General features: G+C 37.3%; 1 protein-coding gene across 10 annotated transcripts in view; it reads left to right on the forward strand.

Annotated features, from left to right (window-relative positions):
* Nucleotides 1-2,382: 2,382 nt before the first annotated feature.
* LOC118927787 (cysteine-rich secretory protein 2-like) overlaps nucleotides 2,383-13,552 on the forward strand; it is a 45,814-nt gene continuing 34,644 nt past the window's right edge. For 9 of the 10 annotated variants that reach the window (XM_057493951.1, XM_057493954.1, XM_057493953.1 and 6 more), the window contains exon 1: nucleotides 2,383-2,473. The gene's annotated coding sequence lies outside the window, so the exon portion shown is untranslated. The remainder of the gene's footprint in view (nucleotides 2,474-13,552) is intronic. The other variant, XM_036916411.2, reaches the window with a different exon arrangement.

Below are 13,552 nucleotides of genomic sequence, written 5' to 3' on the forward strand. Positions count from 1 at the left end.
CTTCTTCCAAACTCCTGTTAATATTGATATTTTGACCTCTTCCCACGAATCTCAAATGTTCTTAATGGCATCTTGAATGGAGAATCCTTTCCAGAAGGTTTTTAATTTACTTTATCCAGATCCATCAGAGGAATCACCATCTATGGCAATTATAGCCTTATGAAATGTATTTCTTAAATAATAAGACTTGAAAGTCTAAGTGGCTCCTTGATCCATGCACTGCAGAATGGATGTTGTATTAGCAGGCATTAAAGCAGCATTAATCTTGTTGTATATCAGCATCATAATTCTTGGATGACCAGATGCCTTATCAATGAGCAGTAAGATATTGAAAGGAATATATATATATATATATATATATATTTTTTGAGTACTAGGTCTCATTAATGGGCTTAAAATATTCAGTAAACCATGCTACAAACAGATGTGCTGTCATCCAGGTTCTGTTGTTCTATTTCTAGAGCACAGGAAGGATAGATTTAGCATAATTCTTAAGAGCCCTAGGGTTTTCAAAATGGTAAATGAGCATTGCTTCAACTTAAAGTCACCAGCTGCATTAGCCCCTAATAAGAGAGTCAGTCTGTCCTTTGAAGCTTTGAAGCCAGCGATTGACTTCTCTCTAGTTAGGAAAGTCTGAGATGGCTTCTTCTTCTATTATAAGGCTGTTTCTTCTACACTGAAAATCTATTGTTTAGTGAAGCTACCTTCAGTAATTAGCTAGATCTTCTGGACAATTTGCTGCGGCTTCTGCATCAGCACTTGCTGCTTCACCTGCACTTTGTGTTATGGAGTTGGCTTCTTTCTTCCAACCTCATGAACCAGCATCCGCTACCTTCAAACTTTCCTCGTGCAGCTTCCTCACCTCTGAGCCTTCAGAGACTTGAAGAGACTCAGGCCCTTGCTCTGGATTAGGCTTTGGCTGACAGGAGTGCTGTGGCTGGTTTGATCCGTCCAGAGCACTTCAACTTTCTCCATATCAGCAATAAGGCTGTTTAGCTCTCTTATCATCCATGTACTCACTGGAGTAGCACTTTTAATTTCCTTCAGGAACTTTTCCTTTGCTTCCCAAATTGGCTAACTAAAGTGAGAGGCCAAGCTTTCCATCTACCTCAGCTTTTAACATGCTTCCTCATTAAGCTTGATCATTTCTAGCTTTTGATTTAATGTGACAGATGTTTGACACTTCACTTGAACTCTGAAAGGCCATGGTAGGATTACTGAGTGGCCTAATTTCAATACTATTATATCTCAGGGATAGGGAGGCCTGAGAAAAGAGAGAGAGAGATGGGGGAATGGCAGGTTGATAGAACAGTTAGAACACACAACATTTATCAACTAGGTTCATTGTCTTAGATAGAAGCAGTTCATAGCACCCCCAAACAATTACAATAGTAACAGCAAGGGTCACTGGTCACAGATCACCATGAGAAATATAAAGTGGAAAAGTTTGATATATTCGGAGAATTACCAAAATGTGACAGAGACATGAAGTGAACAAGTGCTGTTGGTCAAATGGCCTGGATAGACTCGCTCGATGCTGGACTGCCACAAACTTTAAACTTGGAAAAAATACAATATGTGTGAAGCACAATAAAATAAGATATGTGCACCCAGAAATGCCTGCCATTTATTTATTAATTTATATTCCCTCATTGATAAAAACTTCATATTTGAAATCATTACATCTTGGAGGGAGAGAGAACTTGAAATCATCGGTCCAACCTCCTTCATTTCTGAAATGTAGAAATAGCCTGGAATGATTAAATAAAGTCTTCCATAGAATCAAATGATGCTAGTTTACTATGTCATGTTGTTCAATGTTATGTTGAGTTTCATACAACCAGAAAATAAAAGTTAATACAGGAGAACTTAGAATTTAGAAATACCCATGAGTTATGGGGTCCTCTGCCATTAAATTCTGAAAGCCACGGTGACCTTATGTTTACAAAGATAAAAGATTAAATTTTTCTCCAAAACAGTAAGATCTAACAGATTTCTTTTGAATAGTGTAAGTCTCTGTAAAAAAAACATGGTAGTCTCTACAGTTCACAAAGGAATAAGCTTGGCTTTACTCTTATAGAAGTAATCTTGAAAACTCTAATGTTGTAATGAGAATATTTAGTTAAGAATTGTCAATAAAAAATGTGGATTAGTTGTAACAGTACATGAAGCTCCGAAGAATGAATGTACAATAGCTAAATTCAAAATAATAATTTATTTTTAAAAACAGTGAGGAGAATTGCAAGATACTGCCAAAATTATGCAGTAAGTCAACCAGCAATGAAATTTGAGACTCTTGGTATGACAAATCCTGTTTCAGACCTTGTTGACTCAGATCTACTTGCACAAACAGAATTTGCCAAAAACAGGAAATAGGTGTAATGTACATATACTGTGCTCTAACCTCCTTTCTCTCTACTTTCCTTCTTTCTACAGATAAAGCAGCCATTTCAACCTGCTCTGAGAACCAACAGTAAGTGATAATTCCTTTATTTTAAAATGAACATTTTATTATGCCAATATATTTATGCCTTGTCAGTGGTAAAATGATATATAGTAAATGAATCTATGATTTCCAAAACTTTATTAATGACTTTTATTGAGAATTCTGCTCTTAAGTTATTATGTTCTTTTTAAGTTAAAAAAATTTAGCTAATTTAAGTTGATAAAAAAGCACTTTTATCAAATTTAATATTTAAATTAATTTTTACCTTTCATTCTAAAACAAATAACATAATTAGTTTCTATGTCCATAACTTTTGAAACAATTATATAAGAACTTCCTTTAATATAACAATGAGAAACTAAGGTTATATGTGTATGCATACTTGCATATTAATAGCTTTATCAGTATTCACATATATGGGTATGTGTTGATACAAACTTTATTAAAATAAGGGTGGGAAACTTGCTAATAGTTTTAAATCTATCAAAACAAAATTATAGCACTGACCTTAAGATGGGAAATATTCTATTAAAGATTATCATCAGTATCCCTAAAAATGCACTCAAATCAAAAAGAGAAAAAGGTGACTTAAATTTTCCAATCAAAAGTCAATCTATTCAGCCAGTTACACTTATCTAAATAGTTTAAATGTAATGTCTACTGTATGTATTTTACATAAGGAAGCAATTTCCACATAGAACTTTACAGTCCTTGGCAAATAAAAAGTGATTCTGGATAAACAGATATTAAGACACCACGAAAACTACCTAAATGACAGTACATAAGGAGTTACCTTAAGAAAGGTAAGAGGGAAGATTTTACTTTCAAAAGTATTTTATAAATGCTTTTCTCCTCCATGGCTAAATGCCATCAGAGAGCTTAGGGAGGACTTTCACAACGGCCAGAAGAGATCTGGTGTTGACTTTTCTGCTAGTTAAAACCAAAACCAAGTTCTGCCTGTATGACTAACACTCTGGGGGAGAATCAAAGGAAATTAAACAGATGAATTTCAAGCCCGGGAGCTACTCTATAATGATGCATTGTAAGGTCAGTTGGGGCCCCCGAATTGAACTCAGATTTGTAAGAGGAAGAAGTAAACTGGGAGAAAGAGTGTCAGAACTTCCTCAAGTTATGTTTAAATCAGATACTGCTAAGAATGCCAGTTATGTTGTTTAGTAAATTCTAGTAAAGGGGAGGTAATTCATCCATGGAAAGGGAAACCAAATTGCTTTTTTGGGAAGTGTCAGAATGGTTCTTTTTATTTAGATAGCTTTACAAATTTCCTACATGATGAACTCTGGAAGTTTTGCAAATTTTGTATAGTGTCATGGGCTGCTTTCTGTCTCACAGACAAATGGTGAGATGAAAGAAAATGACAAGAATGAAGATTAAATATTATATTTACAGTTTTAAAGTATTTCATCAGATACTTTTCTGTCCCGTGATTAGTATGTAAATGTGTTTATACCCATAGTGAACACATTACACACACGTGTGTTAATGTTTTTAACAGCAGCTTTTCTGGGCTGTAACATCACTTAAAATATTTCTATCCCCTCCCTTCAGGAGCCAGGGCTTTGAGGCCAAACTGTCCGGGCTTCTCCCCCAGTTCTTCTGCTTGCAAGTTTGTGGTGTTTCATCATTAAATCTCTGATTCTGGAACTGTCCGTTTGCAAACTGGGGTATTGACTAGCATCGTCTATTATCTAGATTGTTGTGGGTTTTAAATAAGCCCGTAAAGAATGACACCATGCTTCAAGAAAACACAGGATCACCGTATAATGGCATTATTATGTGTGACTCACTCAAAGTGAACTACTCTATATGGTCCTGAAAAGTTGCATGAAAATCATGTGATATATTTATAAATTTAATTTCTCTGTATTCACCTTTATAGGTAATCCTTTAAAAGGATCTGCGTTATTTCCTCCATACAGTTGCTCATTTTCCCAATATGATGTGCTAGAAAATGCTTTTTTATTCTACAACCTTTGGTATGTCTCCTAAGTTTTCTATTCACCTCCATCAATCCATATGTCTGTCCTATAATATCATATTTTTTTCAAGATAAGTTTGAAGTCTGTCTTAATAACTAATATGAAAAGGAAACCAAATTAATCCTCTTATAAAAAGTTTAGTTAGTTATTCATAGGCCAATCAGAATTTTTATTGGGATTATAATTTTCATATTAGCTTAATTAGGATTAATAACTTTCTTATTTTAAGATATATCATTTAAGGACAGAGAAATCTCTCAGTTTATGCTGATCTTCTTTTATACAAAGTTTTAAAGTTTTCTCCAAAGAGGATTTTTTTTATTATTGGTTAGTTCATAGACACTTTATAGTTTCTATTACTGTTTTGAGCAGATTCTTTCTTTTTTATTTAAATCTTATTTTCTAGTTGTTGCTGATATATGCTAATGGTATTTTTTTAGGTTGATATCATATCTAGCAAACCTACTAATTATGGTGTGTTCACCTGATAGATGACTATATCATTTGCAGATAATATTGCCTCCCTGTAGAAGACTTACAAATATATTTTTATTTTCTTGTGGTTTTGATGAGGACCTTTCCAATATGATGTTGAATAACAGTGACATTAGTAATTCTGTTTATGTTCCCAGTATTAAATGGAATGTACCTAGAGCTTCTCCAATAACTATAATATATGCTATAGATATTTAGTAACTTTGCCACTACCCAATTAATAATTTCCTCTATTCCCCTCTGTTTCTTTTAGCTACACTTAGGAATTAGATTGAATAATATTTTTTGTCACATGATCATTCATTGGTTCATTAATATGATCAATTTGACCAATGAATTTTCTAATTTTGGATAATCCATGCAGTTCTGATAAAAACTTTACCTGATAATGATATTTTAATGCATTTTAGAAATTGATAAATTAATATTCTGATAGGATTTTTGCATTTCATCTATGAAATGGGACTATATATTATTTATTATTCTTCTTATCTGTTAAAGGAATCAATCCCAGACTCATTTCCATTCACTACCACTCCTCAAGTTACACTTCAGGAAGAATGAGCATGTGGACAAAGTAGTCACAGAAATCTGTACTCATATAATCCTAGAGAAAAAATAGAGATAAGACTATAATAGTCATATAGAATAGTCCTCAAAATTTGGTTTTCATGAGTTCTTCACACCTGATGAAGGTTTTTATGTTTCCCTAATGCTCTCTTGCTGACATATGGCACCTGGACAGGTAGCATGTTCTGTTGCTGCAGAATTTTGCAATAAAGAGGTAGCAATAATTATCTTGGGGCAAAAGCAGGGACTAAATGACATTACTGTCTGTTAGTCCAGGGAGAGGAAATCCCAGGGCAAAACACCTCTAAATATTGAAATCAGTCAAAGGGAGAAATAAAGTTTAAAACCTGTTTATTGCTTACAAAACTACAGTCCAGCCCATCTCTCTTTCCTGTTCCAGCAGCAGCAAAAACACCTCTCAGGTAAAGATAAGACCTCTCACCTCTCAGGTAAAGATAAGACCTCCTTGCCCAGGTAATTACCCACTGATATGGAGATGAACTTCTCTCCACCCCTGAGGAATGATGCAAATGCCCTAAAGCCATATTTATTTCTACCTCTGAATGCCTATTGATATGCAGATGTACTAAAGCCATGTGAGATATTCTGGAGATATTACAATTTTATCCATAGGCCACCCCTCCAGAAATCTCGCCTTACAATTTACTTGTTCCCCCTCTTCTGACCAAACTAATGACATACAATAGCAACAACAATAAACTCATGATAATCCTCAAACCATAAGATTCAGCCTATGCGGATTAAGATTTATAGCACAGTCTCTCAAAACATGTTTCTACACTTGTTTATTCATTCCTAACAACTATGCTAGATTGCTCACAAAAATTTTACCAAACATTAGACAAAGTCAAGCTTCTTGACAATAGCAACACAATCATGATAATTCTCAGCCAGAGGATGCAGCTAGGTTCAAAGTCCCATGCAGATTGAGTCCAAAGCTCATCCATTCCAGCCATCACGTGGCATCTGCAGCCAGGGGGCATATCCATGACACAAGGACTATAGAGGCAAATAACCATGATTGTGGGGGGCTACTTTGCTGTTATTCCAGGAATACACAGGAGGCCAGCTTCCATACCCTTTCCCCAAGGTGCCAAATGAGCCAGCCATCACCAATCCATGTATCAAAATATCCCAGGCCATGTCCATTTTACTCCTAATTGCTGCACCCATCCTTGCAATGTATGTCTAATAAAGTGGGTGTCTTGATAGCTCTCAATCACTGGCAACCAGCCATAGATTGCAAAAAGACACTCTAGGACCCTCTTGGTGGTTTGCTGATCTGCACAACGTGCAGGGCACTCCTTCTGTGCTCGGCTGACTTCTTCAAAGGTCAGTGGCAAGCCCCACCAACAGGCCCACATTGTCTTTTGTCCCACAGGCAACAAACACTGATGTATCCACTGGGTCACATCAGAGGCAGGTTTTCTTTCTAGCCAGTGCACCTGGGCTAATGTGTCTGCTTCCTCATTCCCTGGGGATGCCAAAGGCAAATGGCTAGTCACATGATATATAGTAGGTATCTGTGCCACGCCACTCCATGGCCTTTGGGTCCAGACTTTCACCCACTCCGCAATGGGATAGGTGGTTATTACCTTGGTTGGAGCTGTTCTGGTGATGGGCTCCATAGCCAGCAAGGTGTGATACACAGCAGCCATTTGCTTCTCTGTCAAGGTGACCCAGACCTCTGCTCCTTACCATAGTTGTGACCAGGCTCTGGCCGGCAGCAGTGGCAGAAGCAGTAGCCTTAGGCTCAGGCCACAGGCAGGGGTCAGCACGGCCAGCAGCAGTGGTGGCAACTCCACGACCCCACGAGTGTAGACACATGTCCCTCAGTGCCAGCACCACTTCTCCCCATCATTTCTAGGGGCAGCCCTCCCAAAGGTCACACCCATTATGACAGATTTCAGGTTCAGAGGAATCCTGCCGACTGCACCAGATGTTAGTCTGGGGAGAGGAAATCCCAGGGCAAAATAACTCTAAAAACTGTAATCAGTCAAAGGGAGAAATAAAATTTAAAACCTGTTTATTGCTTACAAAACTACAGTCCAGCCCATCTCTCTTTCCTGTTCCAGCAGCAGCAAAAACAGCCCTCCCTCTCACCTCTCAGGTACAGATAAGCCCTCTGTTGCCCAAGTAATTACCCACTGATATGGAGATGAACTTCTCTCCACCCCTGAGGAATGATGCAAATGCACTAAAGCCACACATCTTTCCACCTCTGAACACCTGTTGATATGCAGATGTACTAAAGCCAGGCGAGATATTCTGGAAATGTTACAATTTTACCCACACTGTCATTATAGGATCAGCCCAGCCACTGCTCCAGGATGCAACCCCTTCCTCCACTTCATGCTCAGCACCCCAGCAACACACACACACACACACACACACACACACACACACATCCGTACATGAATACTAGACTTCTTGAGATACTTAATTCTCCTCAGATTTTCTATCTTTTTGATACTTTCTTGGAAGCATGTTTCCTTTTGCTGTATCATTCTTCAGAATTCATGTTGGCTGTGATAAAAAGAATCCTGGTGACTTTGACATCCTGCCTGGAATAGAAGCCTAAAGTCTTACTTTTTAAATGGGCCCTTTTATGAATTTTCTTCTTAGGAATGAAGCAAATCCTCCCTGGTTTACAGTTTGAAAATTTTATTTCCACAAAGTGAACTTTTAAGGCATATTATGCCTCTATAATGTTTGTAAATATGTTTTTTATTCACTAATAAGCATCAGTATGATGTCATTAGAGACAATGATCTATTTTCTTTTTCAAGTGAGCATTTCAAACTTGGTGGTCCTAACATCAATGTGAGGAAGAAGCACTATGTTACAGTCTAACTGTGTCTTGGGCATTTATGCACTTACGCTTCAGGAAAACAGTTTGCTCTGCTGTTTGTAGTTAGATCACAGTGAACCATCAACACTTGGAATTATAAATCTTTGAAATCCCTGGACTTGGCTTTTCTGTAATCACACTTAGCAGCAAAATTAGTAATCTCTTCAAAAAAGGAAAATTCACAAAAGGCAGAGCAGAAAACCATATAAAATGAGAGACTTGGTGACTTGCACATAACAAAATAACTCTGGAAGAAATTTCCTAATTTCTTGGAGGAAATAATAGATGAAATATACAACTACACACATTTAAAAATTGTTACTACAAGTAAACAACAGGAAGAGGTATTTCTTTTTTTTTTTTTTTGTAGATAATTATTTTTTATTGAAGGGTAGTTGACACACAGTATTACATTACATTAGTTTCAGGTGTACAACACAGTGATTCAACATTTATATACATGACAATTCTAGGTACCAGCTATCACCATACCAAACTGTTACAATATCTTGACTATATTCCTTATGCTATACATTACATCCCGGTAACTTATTTATTTTACCATTGGAAGTGTGTACTTTTTTTTTTTTGTGAGGGCATCTCTCATATTTATTGATCAAATGGTTGTTAACAACAATAACATTCTGTATAGGGGAGTCAATGCGCAATGCACAATAATTAATCCCCCCCAAGCCTAATTTTCATCAGTCTCCAATCTTCTGAGGCATAACAAACAAGTTCTTACATGGAGAACAAATTCTTACATAGTGAATAAGTTACATAGTGAACAGCACAAGGGCAGTCATCACAGAAACTTTTGGTTTTGCTCATGCATTCTGAACTATAAACAGTCAGTTCAAATATGAATACTCATTTTATTTTTATACTTGATTTATATGTGGATATCACATTTCTCTCTTTATTATTATTATTTTTAATAAAATGCTGAAGTGGTAGGTAGATACAAGATAAAGGTAGAAAACATAGTTTAGTGTTGTAAGAGAGCAAATGTAGATGATCAGGTGTGTGCCTGTAGACTATGTGTTAATCCAAGCTAGGCAAGGGCAATAAAACATCCACGTATGCAGAAGATTTCTCTCAGAATGGGGGGGGGGGTGAGGTTCTAAGCCTCACCTCTGTTGATCCCCAATTTCTCACCTGATGACCCCCCTGCGACTGTGCCTGTCTTAGGTTGTTCCTCCCTTGAGGAATCTTACCCGTCTCTGGCTAACCAGTCATCTTCCGGGGCCATACAGGGAAATGTGAAGTTGGTAAGTGAGAGAGAAGTCTTATTGTTTGAAATGGTTAGCTTTTTACTTCTTTGCATATTTATGCCCTGTAGTTTCTATGCCCAGCATTTGTCTTGAGGTATCTTTACCACTTGGAAGAATTATGATACTGGGTAAATTTGATATGAGGTACGAATTCTATTTAAGGGTTGTAATTAGGTAGGAAGAAGAAAAGCTATAGAAGTAGCAGGCGGAAGAAAACATGGGAAGATTGATTATTTCTTTGACATATCTTCTTGTAGAGTAACTTCAGCATGTATAGGTTTTAAGCTACTACTTAAATTGTGCACACACATTAACATAATAGGAGTATAGTTACATAACCAAAGCATATCTGTAATTACCAGCCATCTCCAGTGAAACCAAGAAAACCAGTGAGGCACTTTGGCATTTGTGAAAACTTATCTATGATATGGTGGATATTGTCCAACTGAACTTGAACAGTCTGAGAGAAATCAGACGAATTAAAACAACCCATTCCTGGGGACTGTTCACATCCCTTATGTTCTTTTAACAGTAAATAGTCCATAGTTGTAAGATTTTGGAGCGCTACAATTTGCACTTCTCCTAATTCTTGGTTGAGTTCCAACAGTATAGATCCAGTCAAATTTGTTGTTTTACTGTATGCACAGGCCAGCTTAGATATCTCCTTCCTCATTCCCATGGCAAGTCCAGGAACTGGTGGGATGAGTGCCTCTACAGCTGTAGCAGTACGTGGATCTTTGTTGGGGTTTTTTGATGATCATCTTCTGGCATGAGTCTTCCCGAGAGTGCTGATGTTGGAAGTTCTTTTTCATATCGTATCTTAGTTCATTTTCGGGGTAGCCCAATTAGGCTTTGATCCTCTGTATAAACACAAACAGACCCTTTGCCTACACTTTTTTTTTTTTTTTTTTTTAATAATTATTTTTTATTGAAGGGTAGTTGACACACAATATTACATTACATGCGTTTCAAGTGTACAACACAGTGGTAGAACATTTATATACATAATTCTAGGTTCCAGCTATCACCCTATCAGGCTGTTACAATATCTTGACTATATTCCTTATGCTCTACATTACATCCCGGTTACTAATTTATTTTACCATTGGAAGTCTGTCCTTTTTTTTTTTTTTTTTTTTTTTTTTTTTTGTGAGGGCATCTCTCATATTTATTGATCAAATGATTGTTAACGACAATAAAATTCTGTATAGGGGAGTCAATGCTCAATGCACAATCATTATTCCACCCCAAGCCTAATTTTTGTCAGTCTCCAATCTTCTGAGGCATAACAAACAAGTTTTTACATGTAGAACAAATTCTTACATAATGAATAAGTTACATAGTGAACAGTACAAGGGCAGTCATCACAGAAACTTTCGGTTTTGCTCATGCATTATGAACTATAAACAGTCAGTTCAAATATGAATACTCATTTGGTTTTTATACTTGATTTATATGTGGATACCACATTTCTCTCTTTATTATTATTATTTTTAATAAAATGCTGAAGTGGTAGGTAGATACAAGATAAAGGTAGAAAACATAGTTTAGTGTTGTAAGAGAGCACATGTAGATGATCAGGTGTGTGCCTGTAGACTATGTGTTAATCCAAGCTAGACCAGGGCAATAAAACATCCACGTATGCAGAACATTTCTCTCAGAACGGGGGGGTGAGGTTCTAAGCCTCACCTCTGTTGATCCCCAATTTCTCACCTGATGGCCCCCCTGCGACTGTGCCTGTCTTAGGTTGTTCCTCCCTTGAGGAATCTTACCCGTCTCTGGCTAACCAGTCATCTTCCGGGGCCATACAGGGAAATGTGAAGTTGGTAAGTGAGAGAGAAGCCTTATTGTTTGAAAAAGTTAGCTTTTTACTTCTTTGCATATTTATGCCCTGTGGCTTCTATGCCCAGCATTTGTCTTGAGGTATCTTTACCACTTGGAAGAATTATGATACTCGGTAAATTTGATATGAGGCACGAATTCTATTTAAGGGTTGTAATTAGGAAGGAAGAAGAAAAGCTATAGAAGTAGCAGGCGGAAGAAAACATGGGAAGATTGATTATTTCTTTGATATATCTTCTTGTAGAGTAACTTCAGCATGTATAGGTTTTAAGCTACTACTTAAATTGCACACACACCTTAACATAATAGGAGTATAGTTACATAACCAAAGCATATCTGTAATTACCAGCCATCTGCAGTGAAACCAAGAAAACCAGTTAGGCACCTTAGGCATTTGTGAAAACTTATCTATGATATGGTGGATATTGTCCAACTGAACTAGAACAGTCTGAGAGAAATCAGACAAATTAAAACAACCCATTCCTGGGGACTGTTCACATGCCATATGTTCTTTTAACAGTAAATAGTTTTTAGTTGTAAGACTTTGGAGCGCTACAATTTGCACTTCTCCAAATTCTTGGTTGAGTTCCAACAGTATAGATCCAGTCCAATTTTGTTGTTTTACTGTATGCACAGGCCAGCTTAGATATCCCCTTCCTCATTCCCATGGCAAGTCCAGGAACTGGTGGGATGAGTGCATCTACAGCTGTAGCAGTGCGTGGATCTTTGTTGGGGTTTTTTGATGATCATCTTCTGGCATGAGTCTTCCAGAGAGTGCAGATGTTGGAAGTTCTTTTTCATATCGTATCTTAGTTCATTTTCGGGGTAGCCCAATTAGGCTTTGATCCTCTGTATAAACACAAACAGACCCTTTGCCTACACTTTTATATGCCCTTTATACCCTTGTGTAGGACTCGTTGGAGGTTACCACACAGGAACTGCCCTTTTTTTTTTTTTTTTTTTTTTTTGCTATCACTAATCTACACTTACATGACGAATATTATGTTTACTAGGCTCTCCCCTATACCAGGTCTCCCCTATAAACCCCTTTACAGTCACTGTCCATCAGCATAGCAAAATGTTGTAGAATCACTACTTGCCTTCTCTGTGTTGTACAGCCCTCCCTTTTCTCCTACCCCCCCATGCATGTTAATCTTAATACCCCCCTACTTCTCCCCGCCTTATCCCTCCCTACCCACCCATCCTCCCCAGTCCCTTTCCCTTTGGTACCTGTTAGTCCATTCTTGAGTTCTGTGATTCTGCTGCTGTTTTGTTCCTTCAGTTTTTCCTTTGTTCTTATATTCCACAGATAAGTGAAATCATTTGGTATTTCTCTTTCTCTGCTTGGCTTGTTTCACTGAGCATAATACCCTCCAGCTCCATCCATGTTGCTGCAAATGATTGGATTTGCCCTTTTCTTATAGCTGAGTAGTATTCCATTGTGTATATGTACCACATCTTCTTTATCCATTCATCTATTGATGGACATTTAGGTTGCTTCCAATTCTTGGCTATTGTAAATAGTGCTGCGATAAACATAGGGGTGCATCTGTCTTTCTCAAACTTGATTGCTGCATTCTTAGGGTAAATTCCTAGGAGTGCAATTCCTGGGTCAAATGGTAAGTCTGTTTTGAGCATTTTGATGTACCTCCATACTGCTTTCCACAATGGTTGAACTAACTTACATTCCCACCAGCAGTGTAGGAGGGTTCCCCTTTCTCCACAGCCTCGCCAACATTTGTTGTTGTTTGTCTTTTGGATGGCAGCCATCCTTACTGGTGTGAGGTGATACCTCATTGTAGTTTTAATTTGCATTTCTCTGATAATTAGCGATGTGGAGCATCTTTTCATGTGTCTGTTGGCCATCTGTATTTCTTTTTTGGAGAACTGTCTGTTCAGTTCCTCTGCCCATTTTTTAATTGGGTTATTTGTTTTTTGTTTGTTGAGGCGTGAGAGCTCCTTATATATTCTGGACGTCAAGCCTTTATCGGATGTGTCATTTTCAAATATATTCTCCAATACTGTAGGTATCCTTCTTGTTCTATTGATGGTGTCT

Source organism: Manis pentadactyla, chromosome 16, assembly GCF_030020395.1.
Source record: "Manis pentadactyla isolate mManPen7 chromosome 16, mManPen7.hap1, whole genome shotgun sequence".
In the NCBI taxonomy this organism is placed as follows: domain Eukaryota; kingdom Metazoa; phylum Chordata; class Mammalia; order Pholidota; family Manidae; genus Manis; species Manis pentadactyla.